At 45.0% G+C, this 23,972-nt stretch overlaps 1 protein-coding gene and 1 long non-coding RNA gene across 2 annotated transcripts in view; both read right to left on the bottom strand.

Annotated features, from left to right (window-relative positions):
- ME3 (malic enzyme 3) overlaps positions 1-23,972 on the bottom strand; it is a 94,828-nt gene that overhangs the window by 51,143 nt on the left and 19,713 nt on the right. The gene's annotated exons all lie outside the window — the stretch shown is intronic.
- LOC309369444 lies at positions 1,760-4,591 on the bottom strand. The gene is made up of 2 exons (XR_014168138.1): positions 3,711-4,591; positions 1,760-3,047 (listed from the first exon to the last, which is right to left on the bottom strand). It is a non-coding gene; the product is annotated as an uncharacterized lncRNA (long non-coding RNA).

Genomic DNA, 23,972 nt, shown 5'->3' with positions numbered 1-23,972 from the left:
GTGTGTGGTTAGTGGACTGGGGACTGCGCTAGTCCCCTAAATGTTTCCAGTAAAATAGAGTAAAGGTAAAGGGACTATTAGGCCCAATAGTGGCCGACTCTGGGGTTGCAGCGCTCATCTCGCTTTATTGGCCGAGGGAGCCAGCGTACAGCTTCCGGGTCATGTGGCCAGCATGACTAAGCCGCTTCTGGCAAACCAGAACAGCGCACAGAAACGCTGTTTACCTTCCTGCCTATTTATCTACTTGCACTTTGAGGTGCTTTCGAACTGCTAGGTTGGCAGGAGCAGGGACTGAACAACAGGAGCTCACCCCATCACAGGGATTCGAACCGCCAACCTTCTGATCGGCAAGCCCTAGGCTCTGTGGTTTAACCCACAGCTCCACCCGCATCCCTCTGGAAGAAGGTACAGGGTTATAAAGACTAGGACTAGCCGCCTGAGAAACAGTTTTTATCCAAATGTGATTTTGGTTTTAAACGCAGTGTAAAGTAGTCTCTGTGGGAGTATATTGTATTTAAATATGGGGTATCAGCAAAGTAAATAACTGTTATTTTCAATAAGGTTAGGATTTATGTTTGTTATGTTTTGTTTGTTTTATGTTTTTGTTTGTCGTTGATATTGTAAAAACTAATAAATTTTTTGCTAATAAATAAATAAATATGGGGTATCAGAGTTTTTAGGGATGGGATAGCTGGGATAGCAGGCTTGTTGGTTTTTGAATGTCTGATGTAGATTTTTTCAATTTTGTTGTTCCGTATGGGACAATGACAATAAAGATTATCGTATCATATCCAAGGTATTTAACTTGATGAGCTGATGGTCGGACTTGGTTGGAGGAAGCTTTGTATGTTCCTGTGCTAACCACTCTGCAACCAAAAGCCCTCGCACCTCAAGCATAATATTTCCTGACCCTGCTGCTTGAGATTCCTCGGCTGGAGATTGTTTCATTCCCAACAGGCAAATCCTGTTAATGCCTACGATCTACGAATCTGAGGCCCCGGTGCCAGGACGACTGCCGATGCCAAAGGGAAATATCATAAATGGCAAGGTGGCCAAAAGGAGTGGGTTTTCCTGTGGCGATTTCCTGACGAAGCTTTTTAAATTCCGCAAATGCCGACGCGAAGTGTTCTGTGCGTCAGAAGAGGAGCAGAGCCAAGCCTGAGAGGTGAACTTTGCTCCCTTTTGACCTTGCGCTCCAAACAGATAACTCGGCAAGAGTCCAGATAATGTGCCTCAACCAACTATGGGTGATGCCAACCGCGAGAAGGAAGGAGGGGGAAAGGTCCCAAACCTATTAAAAATCCACCACTTGGTTCCTAATTAGCTATTCACTCTGGTTGATGCCAGAAGCTGCAAAAGAAGAAGACAAAGAGACGTTTATCTTCCTCTCGCATAATAAAGGAAGAAGTTTTCTACCAAGCCAAGCCCATTGGCCCATCTACCTCAGTATTGTCTACACTGACTGGCAGCTGCTCTCCGGGGTTTTCGGGATGTGAGGGATTGAACCTTAAACCTCCTGCATGCAAAACAGATGCTCTAAAACCACTGAGTTACGGCCCTTCCCAAAGACTAGAAGCCAGGGCCCGTCAACAAAGCTGAATTTTTTGGGACAGGAGAAAGGGGCACTGCTTTACGCAGTACACAGCCAAATTGGCTTTAAGGAGGGGCTTGGATGAACTCATGGAGAATAAAGCAATGTGGATGTTCTATGGGGCTAATTCAAGGCGTGTTGGAAGTAGACTAGTAGCTGCCGATAGCCTTTCCTTTCGAAACAGATTTTTATTGGTTTTTGAACAAATACAAGAACCCATTAAACAGTTATCGAGCAGTACATCTAATGGTGTTTGTTCTATCCATTTACTCTACACATATGGTCAATGTTCAACCATATTACCTAACATAACCTCCCCGCTGCAAATATTGAGCGGTTGTTGTATATTGGTCTTGATTTTGTTCATTCACACAGTTAAAGTTGGAAGGTATCTTTTTTTAAAAAAATTTTTTTACTCATTTTTCTTTTTCATTCATTACATACATCTCAAAGTCTTAACATTTACTATGTATTCCTTCCTCCCTCCCCTCCTAGGCTTCCCCCAACTTTCACTTCTGGTTTGTTTCTCTTTTCAACCACTTTGCTACCCCCTAACAGAAAAAGTTATTAACAACATAACATCAAACTTAACATTAACAATGTAATATCAAACATAATAAAAATAAAAGTAAATACACCATAATATTTCTCTAGCTTCTAAACATTTTCTAATACTAATAGTGTGAATGTTTATTTAAACCCTGCCATCAACCTTCTTTGTTTCTGCAAGTATAATTGAAATATACTTAGAGTCGAGAGCTGATTTCATGCTCTTTATTCAGCTCATAGTGGTGTGGAGGAATGAAAGTTTCCCCAAAGTATCTGCTTTATATACATTATTTACACAACGGGCTGCACGTGATTGGCTAATTCCGGACTTCTCCTGTAGGCCAATCAGGTTGTGGATTCACTTCCATCTGGAGCTGGATTGGGTGGCTACTGCAGACCAATCAGACTGCTGCATTGTTCTAGGACCAATCAGAATGCTGCATTCTGAATCCTATTGTTCTAAGACCAATCAGACTGCTGCATTTTGGATCCTATTCAACTCAGTACATAACAATAATATAAATGGTTCCCATTCTTTTTCAAAGTCACTGTTGTCTTTTTCTCTTAGTCTGACAGACTAAGAAAAAGTTGGAAGGTGTCTTTATTCGTTATGCCTTCAATTGCCCTCCTGTTCCTGGTGAGATGTTCGGACATTGTGGCATCCCATATATTATTTTCCCATATGTTCATGAAAGGGTATCTGGACCACTTCCCCCCTTAAAGCCATCTCTGCTCGCTCAAAGCCAGTCTCTGATAACCTCCACAGAGAGGTCTATGACTGCTGGTCTATGACTGTAAAAAAGATTTGGATTGTATAACCTCAGTTAACTTGTTTATTCCACTTTAAAAACCATCTTTGGCCTGATCCAGCGGGCCTTTTCTTATGAGTTGAGCTACCTCAAATCACCTCAGCTGATTTGCTCAAATCACCTCAGCTGATTTGCACCTCAGCTCATCAAATGCCAACAGTGTCCTTCAGCTCTCTATATTGGACAAACAGGCCAAACCTTACGCCAAAAAATAAACGGACATAAATCTGACATCAGAAATCACAAGACAGAGAAACCAGTAGGAGAACACTTCAATCTCCCAGGACATTCTACACAAGATCTCAAAGTAGCTGTTTTACTACAAAGGAATTTCAGAAATAGACTGGAAAGAGAAGCTGCTGAATTGCAACTTATTACCAAACTTAAAACCATGGAGAGACCTGGTCTGAACAAAGACATTGGATTCTTATCTCATTATACATGACAAAGCCATTTTTCACCTTCTCACCCCTTGCTTTTTCCTGTAAGACCTATTGCAGTCGTTAAGAGTCATCAACAGGCTCATCACAGCTATCTGCCCATCACCCATTCCCACCACCCTTCTGAGTAATACCCCTCCCCACCTTCTCACTATATAGAAGGGTCTGGTGACTTCTGTTTCAGTGTATCTGAAGAAGTGTGCATGCACACGAAAGCTCATACCAAGAACTAACTTAGTTGGTCTTTAAGGTGCTACTGGAAGGAATTTTGTTTTGTTTTGACTATGGCAGACCAACACGGATACCTATCTGTAACTACACCTCAGCTGGTGAGCTTTAAATTTCCGAGGCTTAACTAACAAGACTACAGGGGGGCTTTCCTCAGCCCATGTGAAAACATCTCCTTAGAGATAGGGGCATCCACTGATTATTGCGCCTCCTCCCTCAACCTGCCCCAAATCTTCACTTTTGGCTTTTTCGAAGGCTGACAAAAGGCCCAGTGTCCTTCTGCCTGCTTAAAGAGAACAGGCAAATGTATTCCAGGTCGGTCTCAGCGACAAAGAGAGATCCTTCTGTGTTTCTCCCGATGCCTGCCAAATTACATGAAAAGTTAGTTGCGGGAAACAATTCCCTTTTTAAAAAATATACAATGTGATTCTTTCAGTGACGTTCTTATTGAGGACTCCCTTTCTTCTTCTTCCTCAAGGCTCTTCGTTTCCAGTTAAGCCACCAAAGAAATGGGGGGATAATGACCTTTCTATAGGCCTTTTGCCTGTGTCTTGGACATAAATTAAAGCACGTTGTTCATTTGGCGCCTCAGAAACGACAACCGGCTTTTCTCTCCGTTTAACCAGGCCTCTGCACATAGGCGAAACATATGGTACCAAAGCCTGATCTTAATCACACATGGGAGCGGTGAACCCTTTTGTGTTCACTTGGACCACAAAATGGCCACACTCCAAAGCAGACCATTTGCTAAGGACCCCGCTGCTTGATTCATTCCGTAAACCGAGACTTCTGTTTGATAAAGGAGGCTCGAAGGAAAGGAAAGGAAAGGAAAAGAGAGAGAGAGCAGAAAGCAGCTAATGGCATCTTCTCCTACAGCATACAAAATATTAAGGGCTGAAAGGTAACTCTGTTCTAGAAAAATCCTCTGTATTTGCAGATATAGAACCCGGAATGGCAAGGATCATTCTGTTTCTGAATTACAGTGGTACCTCGGGTTACATACACTTCAGGTTACAGACTCTGCTAACCCAGAAATAGTGCTTCGGGTTAAGAACTTTGCTTCAGGTTGAGAACAGAAATCGTGCTCCAGTGGTGTGGCGGCAGCAGGAGGCCCCATTAGCTAAAGTGGTCTTCAGGTTAAGAACAGTTTCAGGTTAAGTACAGACCTCCGGAACGAATTAAGTACTTAACTCGAGGTATCACTGTAAGGGTTATCTCTGTTATCAGTTAAGTCAGTTAAACCCGGGTGGTGGAGGTGTTGCTCAGCAACCAGGCAGAGTGTCATGATCTTTACTGAGGTAACTCATGCTCTGACTGGCTATGCAGTTCTGAGGGAGTTTTCCTCTGTATGTTTGGTTGGCTGTCCGCCTCCTATGTAGAAGGCCTGACCCATGCGAAAGACAAGAACTCTCTGCTCCTTTCTCCTCAAATTATGCATGGTTTTTTTTTTTATTCAGTTTGCTCTGTAAAGTGCACCGGATTCAAATAAGTAGCTCTGCTAGCGGAAACCTGCACAAGGACATCCACTAGCACAATGGGGCTTTTGCCCCTCTTTATCCCACCCCATTGCCTCCTCTAGACTGGCTGGGGGGGTGGGCATTTCAGGAGAAACCTCTAAATAAACAGCATGAGTGGGGAAGAGAGGGGAGGTGGTTCCATGAAGAAAGCCGAAATGCTGGTGCTGATCGCAACATTGAATTCTTCCCAGTGTTATCAGGGCTTTCCTCTCTGCACTCTGCATTATTTAATTGATTTTCTTGACAAGCCAATGAATCTGAATCGTGGGAGAATCAGGGTGGCCCAAAATAAGGACCGTTTCACGCAGTGCATAGTTAAAATGTGCAATTTGCTACCACAAGATGTGATGATGGCTGCCACCTTAGACTGCTATAAAAGGAGATACAAAAAATTTGTGGAGGAAGGAGCTTTCAACAGCTGCTACCCACCATGCTTATATACCGTCTCCAGGATCAGAGGCTGTACGTCTCTGAATACTATTTCTCTGAATACTCTTATTTCTCTGTGGTGAGGGAGTTTCACAACATAGAGGCCACCACAGAGAATGCCCTTTTCTGGGCCACTGCCACCCTAGCTTCTGAGAGCGGTGGAAAAGCCAACAGAGTCCTCTCTGCTGATCTTAAAACCCAAGGGGGTCTTGTAGGAAGTGGTTTTTCGGGTATTAGGGACCCGAGTTGCTCCGGACATGAAACGTGAGCCCCTTGAATCGGGCCAGGAAACGACAGGCAGCTAATCTCTAGGGAGCAATAGTGGAAGAGGGCTAGGGGCCTAAGCCCTGCCACCCATAAGCCTCTGCTTCGGCACTGTGGGGGGAGAGGAAGCTGAAGAAGAATAGCTCTCAGTCTGATCCAAAAGCGTGTGGACCATCCATGATGACTAGCAAAGGCCTTTCTTACTTCTGCAGAGACTGCTCAGTGATAGTTCAGTTGGAAGAGCATGAGATTCTTAATATCAGGGTCGTGGGTTTGAACCCCACACTGGGCAAAAGATTCCTGTATTGCAGGGGGTTGGACTAGATGACCCTCGTGGTCCCTTCCAACCCTACAGCTATTTGATTCTTGTGCTCCATAAATTGGCCTAAAGAAAAGAAGCTCTGGTACAAAATAACACACACACACATAGTCTCTTAGAAGGAGTGGTGAGCCCATTGAACAAACAAACGAAAACCACAGTTGGAAAGGGTGGGGAAGGCGCGTCAGGAGAGGGGCATACAAAAGCAGTACAACGTGTTGATCATCACAAAAATGTTCCCGCATACCAAGCGGGAAAAGACGATTAAAAAATAAAATTGGCATGCAAAAGGGATGGGCTACCAACTGTGAGCAGCACATCGTAAAAAGCATTGTTAGGCAGCAGTTCACAGGTCCGCAAACATGAGGCATCTGCATCCTGGAAAGCGTTGGCCAAACATCTGCAAATAAAGCAGTCTTGAGGGTTACAGGAGGATTTGAAATCAGGATCTGCCGCAGCCCCACTCCACAACCATCAGAAGAAGAAGAGTTTGGATTTGATATCCCGCTTTATCACTACCCGAAGGAGTCTCAAAGCGGCTCACATTCTCCTTTCCCTTCCTCCCCCACAACAAACCCTCTGTGAGGTGAGTGGGGCTGAGAGACTTCAGAGAAGTGTGACTGGCCCAAGGTCACCCAGCAGCTGCATATGGAGGAGCAGAGACGCAAACCCGGTTCCCCAGATTACGAGACTACCGCTCTTAAGCACTACACCACACTGGCTTCGATCTTACCCCATGGCCTGCTGCTAGTCTGGCCCCATCAAGAGGAATGGAACCTTTAAAATAGGGAACGGACACCATATTTTCTCTGGCTTATATTGTGCTTGCATTCTTATCGGCGCAGGGCTGATAGAAACATTGGGGATATGCGTGAGAAAGATTGGGGCGATGGAATGGGAGGGAAAGGTTAAACACATCCTCTTCAAGAGACAGAGCTCAGATCAGAACCAGAGTATCCCCCCACAACAGGGTTGTGCTGCTTTTAGAGTTAACAAGACAGAGGACATGAGATGTGACTACAGACCATAGTCTATTGCAGACCTCAGCAAACCTGACTTATTCAATTGGGCTAGCTAGGTAATCAGTGCAGGTCTTTCAAGTTGGGCTCATTTCCTTAACTTAGATGAGATTTTACATCTTTCCCCTACCACCCTAAAGGGGCCATTTCTAGTCTCTGCTTCACTTAACCCTCTTTCCCACCCGCACCCCATGCAATCTGGAAAATAACGCGTTTGATTTCCTTTCTCTATTTCACCAGGGGGAAAAGAAAAGAAACATCGTTCATTTTATTCCCCGTAGATCTGGCATGTCTGCTGCATGACTCAGGCATGGAAGCGCTCTATAAATGAACTTCTCCTCTGTTCGAAATGTTAATATTTTCCGACATCTTTATTCATTGCGCTGCTCCCTTTCGCCCTCCTCCACACACACACACACACACACACAGGATTTTCCATTTTCATCCCAACACTGAACAGTTTGTCTTGCCACCTGGGAAACAGACCACAACAACCCACAATGCCCTAGTCATTCAGCTTTCGTTCCATACCGTTGTCAGGTTACAGGACAAATAATCCCTTACTGGCACTTACTGTTTTTGCAACACTGGGCAGTGAGAGGAAGCCACCTCGGGCAGCAGATGCCCTTAAATTGTTGCTGCTACTGTGTGTGGCATAAAGGGTAAAGGTAAAGGGACCCCTGACCATTAGGTCCAGTCGTGGCCGACTCTGGGGTTGTGGCGCTCATCTTGCTTTATTGGCCGAGGGAGCCGGCGTACAGCCTCCGGGTCATGTGGCCAGCATGACTAAGCCGCTTCTGGCGAACCAGAGCAGCACACAGAAACGCCGTTTACCTTCCCGCCGGAGCGGTACCTATCTATCTACTTGCACTTTGAGGTGCTTTCGAACTGCTAGGTTGGCAGGAGCAGGGACCGAGCATTGGGAGCTCACCCCGTCATGGGGATTTGAACCGCCGACCTTCTGATCGGCAAGTCCTAGGCTCTGTGGTTTAACCCACAGCGCCACCCACATCCCTGTGTGTGGCATACAACCTGCCTTGTCCTCGTCCCCCTGCCCTATAAGCTAGCCTGCTTCCCTCAGGTGTGGTAGAGGAAACTTCCCTTTGGCCAGGGTTCAAGGAAGATGCCATCGCCAATCTGCTCAGCTTCTGCACATGGGCTGGAGGGCAGCTGGCTGCCTTCTTTTCCTTTGCGTCAGGCAGCAAAGCATATTGGACCAACCCTGTCCCAGCCAGGGCTCATCTCAAGGGCTGTCGCGTGGAGGAATAATAATAATAATAATAATAATAATAATAATAATAATAATAATAATAATAATATTTATATCCCGCCCTCCCCAGCTAAAGCCGGGCTCAGAGCGGCTAAGAACAATAAAAGTGACACAGGATTCTAAAATCAATTCATTTTAAAATCAGTTCAAAATCAAATTAATGGCAACCATTGGGCTAGAGTTCTGTGAGGATTACCAAAGGAGGGGGTCAGACTGTGCCTTGGACAAAGGCTGGTGGAACAGCTCTGTCTTGCAGGCCCTGCGGAAAGATGTCAAGTCCTGCAGGCCCTAGTCTCTTGTGACAGAGCGTTCCACCAGATTGGGGCCATAGCCGAAAAAGCCCTGGCTCTGGTTGAGGCCAGCCTAACCTCCCTGTGGCCCGGGACCTCCAAGATGTTTTTGTTTGAAGACCGTAAGGTTCTCCGTGGGACATACCAGGAGAGGCGGTCCCGTAGGTATGAGCGTCCTAGGAAAAGGGAGCAAGCTTGTTTTCTTCTGCTCCTGACTGTAGGACTCGAACCAGTGGCTTCAAATTACAAGGAAGGAGATTCCAACTAAACATAAGGAAGAACTTTCTGACAGTAAGAGCTGTTCAACATTGGAAGAGGCCCCCTTGGGAGATTGTAGACTCTCTTTCCTTGGAGGATTTTAAGCAGAGGTTGAGTAGTCACGGATGCTTTCGTTGAGATTCCTGCATTGCAGGGGGTTGGACTAGATGACCCTTGGGATCCCTTCAAACTCAACAATTCTATGATTGTATGAATCTAAGTCTTTACATGTAAAGCTATATACACCAGGAGTGGCTGACTTTAGGCCCTCTAGATGCTGTTGGAATTCCAGCTTCCAACCACCAGTATGGCCAATGGCCAAGGATAATGGGAGCTGTGGTCCTGTAATAGCTGCAAGGCCACAGGTTTGCCACCCCTTGTAGACATGAAGACTGGCAACATCAACCCTGGAGTGTGGGAATCCCTTGCAGACAACCACAGTGCCCACATGCCTTCATCTTCCTCAGCTGCAACAAAACATGTCTCTCCCACATCAGTCTCTACAGCCACAGCAGGTGCTGAAACTCTCCAATGGTTTGACTTCACCTCCAAAGGCACTCTTCTCCATTGTCTCCCGAAACAGACGGGTGCCAACCATTCCCTAACGTACAAAACTGTCTTATACAGTATACATTGGGAGCTGACTTCTTCTGAGTCAGACCATTAGAGCTTAGTACTGTCTACACTGACTGACAGACGCTCTCTAAGATTTCAGGCAGCCCTAGCTGGAGATCCCAGGGATTAAACGCGGGACTTGCTTGAATGTCCCCTGTGATATGTCCCTGTGCTATAAAGCTAAAGGAGGAAAACTTCAGGGCACAGAAAGATTTGGCACATGTAGACCTGGAGCTTGCATCTTGCGCGTTGAAAACCCAGGTCAGAGGATAAACATTGGCTGTAATTAGGAAGTCAAAGCAGATCCTGATTGTTAATGGACTTGCTGGCTGTCCGGGTTAATTTCAAAGCATTCCTGCTTGCTTCTCCCAGGGGATGTCTGGGTTTGGATCTAACATAGCTGATGAAAAATGACAGGAAATGTTTCCTTAGGGTGGATCTACTCGTAGGAAACATGTTAATAGCGCAGCCTGCCGCCACCACCACTGGGAAACGCAAAACTAGGCCCCTGAGGCTCCCAGCACTGCAATAAAAATCGTTCACATGCAGCTTCAATCGTGAAAAAGAAGTGAATTATCTGGGTGTTGTTCATCTTGTTCACAAATTTTGACAAGGGAATCAAACATGTTCAGGCATCACCTGCCATTGTAAAAGAGGGCTGGTAGTGGAAGCACAGCTGGCATCTTTAACAGGGAGCCAAGGCAAAGAATACTAATTTAGGGGAGGGGAAAACAATGCTGTTTTAACACTGTCTAGGAAGTTAAAAATGCATTTGAGTCAGTGCATAACGACCTCATCGCCAATCAGTAACCCTATATTGCAAGCAGGGATGGGTGTGTATTCAACATCCTGGAAACACACAAGATTCTAGCACTTCTGACACTGATGTAAAGTACATTTTTCTCCCTTTCCTCCCCTGCACACTTGAAAAGATGCAAGTACACACAAGACTGATGTTCCATAGGCATTAACCCAATATGGGCCTTCTAGGAGGTTGTTTTCCATTTGTGGAAATTCTTCCTTCTTTGGCGATCACTTGTAGTCAAGTAAGATTGTCTTCCATAAACACGGTTTTAACAATGAGTCTGTAAGTGACTGTGGAGGCCAATTCTGGATCCACATGTCCTTCCACAGTGGGGACATTGGTTTCCGGGTGGGAGTTGATCACAATGTGGATTTGCCAAGCGTGCCTTCCTCTTAGCACGTTTCTTCTCCCTTGCGTTCTGAGTTCGAGTGTCTTCAAAGTCCATGACACCTTTGATAATGGCTGTTCTCCAACTGGAGCGCTCACAGGCCATTTGTGGAACACCATCCCTCTTGAGGTGTTTCTGTCTCCCTTGTTATTGACTTTCAGGAGAATTCTATTTTTTCAAAATTCTGTTTACTCAGGTATTTTAAAAAAATGTTCTAAAGTGTTAGAAATATTTTTAGATACTTAAATAAAAAATACTGTTCTGTAATAACGTTTTGATGTTTGCCATCCTGGGCTCCTTTGGGAAGAATGCTAGGCTTGCCATGTGTCAGGAAAATTCCCAACATGTCTGGATGTCATGGCAACATGATGGAAAAAGCAGCGGAAACAGCTCCAAAATCACTATTTGGGGGGAGGGAGTGCAACAATTTTGGTGGTCTCCTAAAGAAAGCTCAGCAACTTTGCTGGTGTCAATAACTTTACTTTTTTAAATACAGCAACCCTAAGGAATGCAAACTCTGCATCAAGGGAAGTAATAGTACCACTCTATTCTGCCTTGGTCAGACCACACCTGGAATACTGTGTCCAATTCTGGGCAAAACAATTTAAGAAGGATGTTGACAAGCTGGAATGTATACCGAGGAGGGCAACCAAGATGACCAAGGATCTGGAAGCCAATAATAATAATAATAATAATACAGTGGTACCTCGGGTTAAGTACTTAATTTGTTCCAGAGGTCCGTTCTTAACCTGAAACTGTTCTTAACCTGAAGCACCACTTTAGCTAATGGGGCCTCCTGCTGCTGCTGCGCCGCCAGAGCACAATTTCTGTTCTCATCCTGCAGCAAAGTTCTTAACCCAAGGTAATATTTCTGGGTTAGCGGAGTCTGTAACCTGAAGCGTATGTAACCTGAGGTACCACTGTAATAATAATACCTTTATTGTCATTGTACAACCTGTGTACAATGAAATTAAATGAGCCTCCCTCCCCCCCCCAAACACTCAATCTCTTATCGAACAACACACCACCTCGCAAGTCAATTTCGTTATGTTATTTTCCGTTCAACAGCCTGGAAAAGAGGAGACTGTTTAGCCTGGAAAAGAGGAGACTGAGAGGAGATATGACAGCCATCTTCAAATACCTGAAGGGCTGTCCCATGGAAGAGAGAGCATGCTTGTTTTCTCCTGCTCTGGAGGGGAGGACTTAAACCAATGGCCTCAAGTTACAAGAAATGAGATTCTGGCTAAACATCAGGAAGAGCTTTGCAACAGTAAGAGCTATTGGACAGTGGGAAAGCCTCCCTTGGGACTCTCCTTTCTTGGAAGTTTTTAAGCAGAGGTTGGATGGCCATCTGCCATGGATGCTTTAGCTGAGATTCTTCCATTGCAGGGGGTTGGACTAGATGACCCTTGGATCCCTTCCAACTCAAAGATTCTATGAAACAATAATGTAGTAGAATGCTTCCTGGACTGAATCTCTTTAGGTTGCAGGTGAAGGAATTGCATTGTTAATGTATTCCTCTTTCTTTCTTTCTTTCTTTCTTTCTTTCTTTCTTTCTTTCTTTCTTTCTTTCTTTTTAAAGAACATCCAACTATGTGTCCAGAGGAGGGCAACCAAAATGGTCAAAGGCCTGGAAACGATGCCTTATGAGGAACGGCTAAGGGAGCTGGGCATGTTTAGCCTGGAGAAGAGAAGGTTAAGGGGTGATATGATAGCCATGTTCAAATATATAAAAGGATGTCACATAGAGGAGGGAGAAAGGTTGTTTTCTGCTGCTCCAGAGAAGCGGACACAGAGCAATGGATCCAAACTACAAGAAAGAAGATTCCACCTAAACATTAGGAAGAACTTCCTGACAGTAAGAGCTGTTCGACAGTGGAATTTGCTGCCAAGGAGTGTGGTGGAGTCTCCTTCTTTGGAGGTCTTTAAGCAGAGGCTTGACAACCATATGTCAGGAGTGCTCTGATGGTGTTTCCTGCTTGGCAGGGGTTTGGACTCGATGGCCCTTGTGGTCTCTTCCAACTCTATGATTCTATGATTCTATGTATGTGTGTGTAAAAAAACCTAGCATGTCAGGCATTAAACTTCATCATCGCTCCGATATGGTAGCTTTGTTTAAGAATAAATTTTCATTGAAAGCTCATCCATACGTGCCACCCTCCAATTGCAGCTTCAAGAGGTAAAGTCAAAAAAAGACTGTATCATGTGAGAGCAATTTGGTTCTATAAAAAGGGCCTATATGAAAACACAAGACTCCATAGGAAAAAAACAACTTATGAACCGCAGTTATACTGAATAGATAAACCAGATGACAAACATTGAGTCAATAAAAAAATTGCTCAGTTCTTAATCACAAGAGAGGGGGAATGTTGCATCATGTATGTGGCACATGTAATGTGTTCATTTACACAGGAACACTCAATTATGTTTACAACTTCTTTTTTAAATGGATTGCTTTTAATACTGTTAATTCATTTGTATTTTAATTATTTTAAGCTGTAAGCCACCCAGAGCACGCAGTTTTAATTTGGCACACACAAAAATCTAAAACAAAACAAAACAAAACAAAACACAGTGACTGTAAATTTGAAAAGGCGTGAGAAAATGTATTAGGATATCATGCAGCATAAAAAGGTCGGCAGTTTGAATCCCCTCGACGGGGTGAGCTCCCGTTGCTCGGTCCCTGCTCCTGCCAACCCAGCAGTTCAAAAGCACATCAAAGTGCAAAGTAGATAAATAGGTAGCACTCTAGCAGGAAGGTAAACGGCGTTTCCGTGCGCTGCTCTGGTTTGCCAGAAGCGGCTTAGTCATGCTGGCCACATGACCTGGAAGCTGTACACCAGCTCCCTCGGCCAATAAAGCGAGATGAGCGCCGCAACCCCAGAGTCGGTCACGACTGGACCTAATGGTTGGGGTCCCTTTACCTCTACCTTTATGCAGCATAAAAGCTTAAAAATGAAACCAAGGCTTCTTCTTTTTGCCTTTATAAGACGCTTCATAAAATAAATTCTCCAAATGTTGTATTAACATTTGTTGTATTTCGTGTGCATGCACACTTCTTCGTATCTGAAGAAGTGTGCATGCACACGAAAGCTCATACCAAGAACTGACTTAGTTGGTCTTTAAGGTGCTACTGGAAGGAATTTTTTTTGTTTTGTATTAACAGGGTTCTTTGATTTAAAAAAAGGCCCACAATATTTACAGAAATGTAAACAGCATAAAAGCTACATAGCCGACTAAAACCAGGAAACATCTCAAACAAATTCAATTCAATTCTAGGGCTATGTACAGTTTAAGAAGGATATAGACAAGCTGGAATGTGTGCAGAGGAGGCCAACTAAGGCGATCAAGGGTCTGGAACCTAAGCCTTATGAGGAACGGTTGAAGCAGCCGGGTATGCTTAGCCTGGAAAAGAGGAGACTGAGAGCTGATGTGGTAGCTATCTTCAAATACCTGAAGGGATGTCTTGCTTATTGCCTGAACAATATATATATCCTCACAAAAGTACAATATAATTAAGGCTATGGTGAGAAGGAGGTTAGTCTCTTCTGGGTATTTGTGGGGTAAGACTGACACAGGGTTTTAAAAAGTATCATTTCAAAATGCTTTCAAAATCTCAATTTCCCCCTAAGAAAGAAATGAAGAAGTGTGGTTTGATTTTCTCATACTCTAAAGAATGGCATGGACAGTATTAGTCAGAACAGCCCACTAGTCTCGCTGGAAGCAATTCGGAAAAGGTTACAGTGATGACACCATGGGAAAAGAATTACAAACTTCTTTCAAAAGGAATGCTTCAAACCAGAATGGAGCTGTTTCAGGATCACTAAATGATCCAGTCAGCTGTAATCTTGCTTGGGAATATCACTGAACATCCATGGCTGCAAATGGATATTTAGGAAATGGAGAGACCCTTCTATTAGCAAAGTCCAGGGGTAAGGGCTGATTCCTACTGATACCATCTGTACACAAGTTATATATATCATCTTGAAGAAAACCTAGTTTGTAGAAAGACTACTACTACTACTACTACTACTACTACTACTACTAAATCTGAATTAAGAGCCTCTTCCCCCTTTAACTGGCAGCTCACCTAATGAGGACTGAGCATGTTTAGTTGTTGGAGAAAAGCAAATACATTTCCTTTTCTTGAGTTTGTAGTTAATGCACATGTTACTTTAAACCCCACGAAAGCACTGTGTAGCTCCACCTCTAAAAGCTAAGCCAGTTTGTTTGCTGTTCACACCAGATAAGTTGTCTACTGCTTTCTCTCTCACACCTCCGCTCATCTTGTAAATAGTTCCTGCATGAATAAAACCTTCAAACTCCAGAAACTGCAAGTGACTATTCCAATTTAATTTACCCAAGCTGTGACCTGGAGCATCTGGTGGTAGGGTTCCAAATGGAGTATCCTGGAAAGGGGTGTGGCTGGAGCACTGAACAAAAGCAATGAACAGGAACAATCCACTCTACAACATTTTGTTATGGATCCAACTTAAGAACATAAGAAGAGCCCAGCTCCTGGATCAGGCCAAAGGCCCATCTAGTCCAGCATCCTGTTCTTCTAGGGGCCAACAAGATGCCCCAATAGGAAGCTCGCAAGCAGAACCTGACAGCAGTATTCCCTGCAACATTCCCTGTTGTTCTCAACAACTGAAATTCAGAAGCAAACTGCCTATGACAGTGGAGGTGCAACATAGCCACAGTGGCCACTTTTGTTGTTGTTGTTTAGTCGTGTCCGACTCTTTGTGACCCCATGGACCAGAGCACACCAGACACTCCTGTATTCCACTGCCTCCCGCAGTTTGGTCAAACTCATGCTGGCAGCTTCGAGAACACTATCCAACCATCTCGTCCTCTGTCGTCCCCTTCTCCTTGTGCCCTCAAACTATGGCAAGTTCTTAAAGAAATGGGAGTGCCTGATCGCCTCATCTGTCTCCTGAGAAATCTCTATGTGGGACAAGAAGCTACAGTTAGAACTGGATATGGAACAACTGATTGGTTCAAAACTGAGAAAGGAGTACAACAAGGCTGTATATTGTCTCCCTGCTTATTTAACTTATATGCAGAATTCATCATGTGAAAGGGTGGGCTGGATGAATCCCTAGCCGGAATTAAGATTGCCGGTAGAAATATCAACAACCTCAGATATGCAGATGACACAACATTGATGGCAGAAAGTGAGGAGGAATTAAAGAACCTTTTAATGAGGGTGAAAAAGGAGAGCACAAAATATGGTTTGAAGCTCTAAAAACCCTTAATTTATAGCTCTCAGTTCTAAAGCAGTACAATATCACCCCTCGTTCTAGGACGATGCTCCTTTCCCCAAATTTCTTGCTATATCAAAAGATTCTATAAATCAGGCGGTCCCTTCTTTTGTTACCGCACGCAATAAATTCTTGCAGAGGACGGTGAATCCATCAAGTTCCAGCCCATCCATTTTTATTTTGCGTCTGTCTTTCTTTTCTTCCTGTTGAATTTCCGTGTTCAGGCACGAACCAGCAATTTGCTCCTGATACCTACAATTTGCAATACGCCTTCTATATCTGCTCAAGCGGTTCACCTGTAACGGCTCAATTGTATCAATTAGGTACTTCTGCTGAACTGAACAAGAAAGAGAGAATGCACATTGCAGGGAATGGTCCAAAGGCACACGAGACAGTTCTGTCGCCGCCTGAGCAGGTCTGGCGCTGTAAATTGACAGGATGGGAGAAGCTAGCTTGGGGGCCAGTCTCAAGCAGCCTGCACCTCTGGGGACGTATAAATTAATATTCCTCTGAATAAACATCCAAAAGCGGTGATAAATATTTCTGAAAGTGAAGAATTAGGGTCCTTCTAGGCTGGTGCATTCTGCAACATGACAGGGGCAGATAGCCATTCTATTTATTCTGCATTTCTGACTATTTGTGTTCCGTGATGGAGAGGTTATAAATGATCCGGCTGTCGATGCTATTTGCACCTGCAAAGATTTCAGGGCAGTCACACTGCTTCATTTCCAGTCAGTGTATATCCCGAAATCCTGTAACTTTTCATGCAAAAATAAATTCCTGGTTATTTTTGGTCCCATTTTTGTTCTGCTGTAGCCCCTCTGGATAGTAATAATGAAGTAGCATTAGTGAAGCATTGTAGAACAACATGCTGGCATTTGCCTGTCTCAGGAGACAATGGAGTGCACCTCCACGGGTGAAACCACTGTGTTTGCAGCACCAAAGTGACCACCCTGGGGCGCAAGCCTGGGCAGTGTGTATAGAGGTCCTGGGATGCACAGATGACAAACCTCACTGATGTGATCCAAAGGGAAGCTGTGCTGGTCCCGGGGGGAAGGTACTGTTACCGTAGTCAAAGTTCAGTCCTGAGTCACTAGCCTGGTAGAAGTTCACAAGATGTGAGGCGAGGTCCGAAACAGGGAGCCGGGCGGGGACAGGAACACTCGAAGAACAGAAGCAGGAAGCCGGGCAGGGAACAGGAACACTGGAAGGTCCGAAGCAGGGAGCCGGGCGGACTGACCTTTATCTTCTCTAAGGCCAGGGGCGGTCCCGGCCCCCAGGAGCCCCGCCTCTCCTGGCCTTAAGGCGAGCACTCCTCCTGGGAGAAACCAGTTCCCTTCGCCTCTCTGCCCTAAGCCTCTGCAGTTCAGGAGAGGCCGAAGGGTTACTGGGCCCCGGGGGAGGCTCACCTGTAGACACTGAGTCCTCAAGCACCTCTGGGGCCAGAATGGTTTCACCTGGTGCCTGCTCCTGAGGATCTGGCCCAGGTGCAGGCTCCTCAGAATCTAGGCCTTGACCCAGTTCAGCCGGCCCTGGAGGTGGGGACTCCTGTGCCGGCTGGGATTCCTCCGGTTCACTCTCAGAATCGGAATCCCAGGCCATCACAGAAGCAGAGCAATACGTTTTGCACCAGTTTGGCTGCAGGAGTTGCCAGAAGGAGGTGCCATCCAACTGCCTTAGTGGTCAGGGGGAGAAGACTAGGAGGAGGAGGAGGTGTCAGAAACTAAAGAAGAAGAAGAAGAGGAGGAGGAGGAGGAGTTTGAATTTGATATCCCGCCTTTCACTCCCTTTAAGGAGTCTCAAAGCGGCTAACATTCTCCTTTCCCTTCCTCCCCCACAACAAACACTCTGTGAGGTGAGTGGGGCTGAGAGACTTCAGAGAAGTGTGACTGGCCCAAGGTCACCCAGCAGCTGCATGTGGAGGAGCGGAGAAGCGAACCCGGTTCCCCAGATTACGAGACTACCGCTCTTAACCACACCACCACATTGGCTCTCAAGAGGTAACAGGGCTTAGTGAGAGGGGAGCAGGGCAGAGTCTGTGGCAGAGGGAAGTCCAGAATCAGAAGGAAGCCAAGAGGCAGAGATGAGTCAGGATGCTGAAGAGGCATGGTCCCGCTCCTGCTATGACAAGTTCCCTTCCCCTTGTCTCGCAGAAACAGAAAAGGCATGAAAAGGGCAGAGAGACTGGTGACACAAAGGCACAGTCTCTGATTGCTTGGGAAGGACCCTGGAAAGGAGGATTTGTAGGGACTTTCAGTCTCGGCAACTGATTCACGGGGCAAGTCCTACCAGGGATGAGACGCTGTGCTCCTTGGGCTGGACATTCCTCTGAGTCTGTGCAGATTGTGTTCTTGCTAATAAGAGTTAACTCCAACATGCACAGTGTGATTTACTGCAGGCTCAGTCCTGACAAAAAGAAAATAAGGTTGACCCAATTGGCTGGCTGGGAGCAGAATAAGGTTGATGGAGCAGTGCCCCATATGGTCTAATGGACCAGGCCTTCACTGCCAACTGGAAGCAAGTGGGGAAACTAAGTGAGGAAAAAAGACAAGGCTTTCTCCTCCCTTCTTTCCTTCAAAAGTCTGGGCTAATTAAGAGTGAAACTACTCCACCCATCAGTTTCCTGAGCTCGACTAATGGAAGTGTTTTTTTTTCGCCCCCAGGGCTGGCTTCAAATCCAGACCACAGAGGTGTGGCAGGCTGGTCAAGGCCGCTGGCTGCCACAGAGATAGCTCACGAAGTCCTTCCATTGCAAATACCTCCCAGGCAGCGTTGAGAGGAAGAGGAGAGACACGTGAAGTTCGAGAGCATGGATCCGAAGCTCACACACGCCTGCTTCTTACAGATGGAACTCCCTGCATGTGAGGGAGAGAAATAGCTTCTGCAGAAGAAGACAGGTCTGCAAAAATGCTACCCATGCTTCAGATGTTAGTAAAGGGAGAACGTTGCACTCAAGTTGCAACGCCCCTCTATGAAACGGATTTGCCAAATAGTATAGTGCTGCCAGGCTGAGCAGCAAGATGATCTCACTCCCACAAGATGCAGTGATAAGTCAACAACTTGGGTGGATTAAAAAAAATAATGATTAGGCAAATTCCTGAATAGTAAGGCTATCGGTGGCTATGAACCAGGGTGGTTGTGCTCTGTCGTCACTGTCAGGGACTGTACACCTTTATAATAATAATAATTTTTTATTTATACCCCGCCCTTCCTGGTTCAAAAACCGGGCTCAGGGCGGCTAACAACAAATTTAAAACACTTAATTGTAAAAGCAGCATAAAATGCAGTATAAAAACATGAACAACCATAAAATTCAAAACAAAATTTTTCCCCCTTCTAGTAGCACCTTAAAGACCAACTAAGTTAGTTCTTGGTATGAGCTTTCGTGTGCATGCACACGAAAGCTCATACCAAGAACTAACTTAGTTGGTCTTTAAGGTGCTACTGGAAGGATTTTTTGTTTGTTTGTTTTGACTATGGCAGACCAACACGGCTACCTATCTGTAACATAAAATTCAAAGTTCAGAAATCAATTTAGGGGAAATAAGAGAAGTGAAAGCTGGACCATAAAGAAGCCTGATCACCGAAGAATTGATGCTTTTGAATTATGGTGCTGGAGGAGACTCTTGAGAGTCCCATGGACTGCAAGAAGATCAAACCTCTCCATTCTGAAGGAAATCAGCCCTGAGTGCTCACTGGAAGGACAGATCCTGAAGCTGAGGCTCCAATAGTTTGGCCACCTCATGAGAAGAGAAGACTCCCTGGAAAAGACCCTGATGTTGGGACGACAGAAGGGGACGACAGATTATGAGATGGTTGGACAGTGTTCTTGAAGCTACCAGCATGAGTTTGACCAAACTGCAGGAGGTAGTGGAAGACAGAAGTGCCTGGTGTGCTCTGGTCCATGGGGTCACGAAGAGTCGGACACGGCTAAATGACTAAACAACAACAAGCGTTAGATAATCCCCAGGGCTAGCTGGCTGAATTGGTCCTAATTGGGCCAGCGAGGAGGCATGGGGAGAATTAGCTGTGGGGTCTCAGAGCAGGTAATCTTCATAAAAGGGGAGTGGGGAGAGAAGGGAAATAAAAGATCAGGCTGAATTCAAATTAAAGGTCAGGCAGAATAGCTGTGTCTTACAGGAAGGAGGTTAAATCCTGAAGGGCCCTAGTCTCATGGGACAGAGCATTCCACCAGGTTGGAGCCATCACTGAGAAGGCCCTGGCCCTGGTGGAGGATAGTCTGACTTCCTTAGGGCCTGGGACCTCTAAACTATGGTTATTCATGGACCTTAAGGTCCTCTGTGGGGCAGACCAGGAGAGGCAGCCCCATAGATACTAGGGCCCTAAGCCACAAAGGGGTTTGAATACCACTTACTGGGAATCAGAGGTAGGGAGAGTGCTGCTGCACTCGGGTCCTACTTGCTGGGTACCCCATGAGCATCTGGTCCCTGTGAGAAAGGGATGCTGAACTAGATGGACCAAAGGAAAAGAAAAAACATACTGTATTGGGGTTTTTGTTCGGTTTTTTAAAAAAGCAATTTCATCTTTAATAGATGTCAAGGTTTATCTTTGCTTTTCAGGTGAAGGGGCTCGTTGCTGGTACACAGCTTCCTCCAGCTCCCATGCCACCCCTCACTTTTGAGTTTTCACAGGATATAGTTTGCCACAACTGTGCAGTTTATGGTTTGTGCAAACCACAGTTTCCCACAAACCACAACTAGGAACCTACTTCAAGCCACGGTTTCCAATACCCAAATAATTCCAAATTATTGCAATTTCAATGCATTGAAATTTGGTTGTGACAACCACTCCTTCTCACAAACGATGTGTTGTGTAAAAGGTAAATACAGGACTACTTCCTTCTATTCCAAGCTTGAGAAAATAATATATTTGTATCAGATCTATGAGACACATAGAAAAAAAAATCTAGTATAAAAATAAACACACACTCCATTTATTAATGCATTATGTAGCAAACTCTCATTTCTTTTCCCCAAAATAACTGGTCCCCCCCCCCAATAAGGCACCACATACTCTGAAATACCCATCCAGTGGGGAGCCACTAAAATCCCTTGCAGGCTACAGCACAGTAATTTGGAATTCAACTTCTACCAAAACTCTGGCCTTCAGGATGATCACCTAATAAGGCTGAAGTATGTCCTGGTTCTTTGAGACACAAAAATAGCACAGTCTTTGAAAAGGTCTTAAGCACAACTCTGCACTGCAGGACTCCATGATGGGAGCAAAGCCTTCCTTAGTAAATCAAAAGTTTGATCTCAAAAAAATAAAATCGATGCTCTACATTAGACTCGCTTGTTGCTGTTAATCCAATGGAGGTATTGAGTTCCTAATGGTGGAGGAATGCGATCGATGTGTCAGGTTTTTAGAGGGGTTTCTTTCGTTTTGAAAAACCTTCCCAAGTCTGAGAAATTGTGGAGAACCCTTCAGAGCCTGGGTGGCTTCAATGTACAGCAGAGTCAGTTTGGCTGGCCAAAGCGCCAAGGACGAAACCCAAGTTTTATTTTATTTTTTTATTTTTTTTAAATAATTTTTATTCATTTTTCAAACACATAATAAAAACAAACACAACACAAACAAAAACATACCAAACATTAAACATATATAATTTCATAACCTTAATTTCATACACCTTCTTTCCTCCGACTTCCCCATACCTCCCTTTCGCTGCATCCTTATTCTGCAATTCTTTAGCAACCCTTTAGTCAATTTGTCTATTAGTTCCCTTTCATTAAATTTCCTTAAACTTATTATTTACAGCTGTAATTCTCTACTTCTTACCCCCTGACATCTTAACACTCCTCAATTTTACAACAGTTTTTGAGATATGTTTTAAATTTCTTCCAGTCCTCTTCCACTGTCTCTTTTCCCTGGTCTCGGATTCTGCCAGTCATCTCTGCCAGTCCCATGAAGTCTGTCACCTTTGTTTGCCATTCTTCCAGAGTAGGTAGTTCTTGCATCTTCCAATACTTTGCCAGAAGAATTCTTGCTGCTGTGGTAGTGTACATAAAAAAAGTCCTATCCTTCTTTGACACCAATTGGCCAACCATGCCCAGGAGAAAAGCCTCTGGTTTCTTAGGAAAAGTCCACTTAAGGACCTTCTTAATTTCGTTATAGATCATCTCCCAAAAGGCTTTAATCTTTGGGCAGGTCCACCAAAGGTGGTAAAAGGTACCTTCAGCGCCATAAATCGTCTTAATGAGCTTCTTTAACAACCTGATTAGCTGTAACTTGGGCAGCCCCGGCCGCACTTCCCTGGCCTCCCACCAGCTTTTGTTTGGCCTTTGAAGGATACTTAGATAACCGAGCCACTCAAGGGGTTTAGCATGATGAACCTAATACGTGGTCGTACTTCTTCTATGGAAGACCTTTCCTTTAATGCCTCAGAACCTATGTCTAAGGTTTCGAAGCCTATTGGGCTGGATTCACCACCTAAGAACTTAGAGCCTTCTATCTCATCATTGGAGGAGTTTTTCTGCAATCTTGTGCCTCCTTCGCCTGTTGTCGCTAAGCAGTTAGACTGCCTACATGATCCTGCAATGACTCCAAACAACCTTTTAAACACCTGCAAGCAGGTAGACTGTCTATATGACCCCGTAACGACTTCAGATACTCCCTTACCAGGAGACAAATAGCTGTTGGATATATCCGCCAGCCCGGATGGCCTCTCTTCCCGCCCCGACCCTCATTGTAAATCCTTATGTGATATAGTACAATCAGTGGAGCTGAGGACTTTGCAGAAATATTGCCTGCACTTGGCTGATGAAATAAAGGTGCTATCAGCTTCCATCAATATGCTAGAGGGAAAACTAAATGCCCTCACCAAAACCCCTACCTCGATTTTGAATCCATTAATTCATCAGGGACCTGATAATCATGAGGCACAGAGCATAAGAAGGGGACAGCAGCTAGTAAACCTTCAACTCACCCCTAACAATATATGCTTGAATATCGCTCACTCCTGCTTCCCCTACTATGCTTGGAGAAATCGTAAAGCTGCTGTGATCTCACTGCGAAAGTTGACCAGGTCCTATTTGGCCCAGAGTGATCTCCTATCATTAGAATGGCTGCCAGAGACTCCAAAATTTAAGCGCTTGTTGCTCAAGTTCGACTCTCCTAGGCTACCTGCACTCTTGAGAAAACTTCAAAATCGCCTCAATTGGTATGGAATCTTCCCACAAAGATGCTTCTTTAACAACTGTAGGGGCATTATTGGGAAAATCCCAAATTCGACAGATTTGGCTAACCGGCCTACAAGGAGGATTGAGGATTATGACCGGAATTCGCAGCAACGGACCCTCCCTATGAACCCCTCACCACAATTTACTAGCCGACCATCCCACCGGCAAGAAGAGACTGCCTTAAGGCATAGAGCTTTGACGGGCCCAGCCTCGGCCATTATAGATGCTCCTAAAGATTGGCAGACACAAGCTCATGTGGACCCCTCTGCAGCGATAACGATCTCCAATCCTCAAAATGGCTGCATCCCCTGTGCTGATACCATGACGATGCAGGAGACACTGGGAGACCCAGTAGCCCTCTGGACAAATACTGAGGCAGCGGCAAGGCTAAACAAGCTACTGGAAGCTAACCGAAAAGGATGTCTTTCTTCAATCTTACATAGTGCTTTTCCATCAACAAACCCTGAGCCTCAAGGCACGACTCCTGCAACCATAGAGCATACGGCAAACGACGAGTCTATGGACTTGTCGGTTAGTAACATCCCCTCGTATCAAGATTTTCTCTTACAGCGACCTATAAATTTGCCCCAGCCACTAGCTGCTCCTGTGATATGTGACAACTCGAACCTGAAAGGCAAACAATCAAAAATTACCGCTTTCTTTCATCCTACTGCCCCTTTACGCAGCGTGCCCCACGCAGCGTGCTCCAGGATTAACC

Source organism: Podarcis melisellensis (genome assembly GCF_964234715.1).
Source record: "Podarcis melisellensis genome assembly, chromosome: 4".
Taxonomy (NCBI): Eukaryota; Metazoa; Chordata; class Lepidosauria; order Squamata; family Lacertidae; genus Podarcis; species Podarcis melisellensis.
The sequence above is the reverse complement of the archived record's forward strand: the minus strand, read 5'-3'. Positions and strand labels throughout refer to the sequence as shown.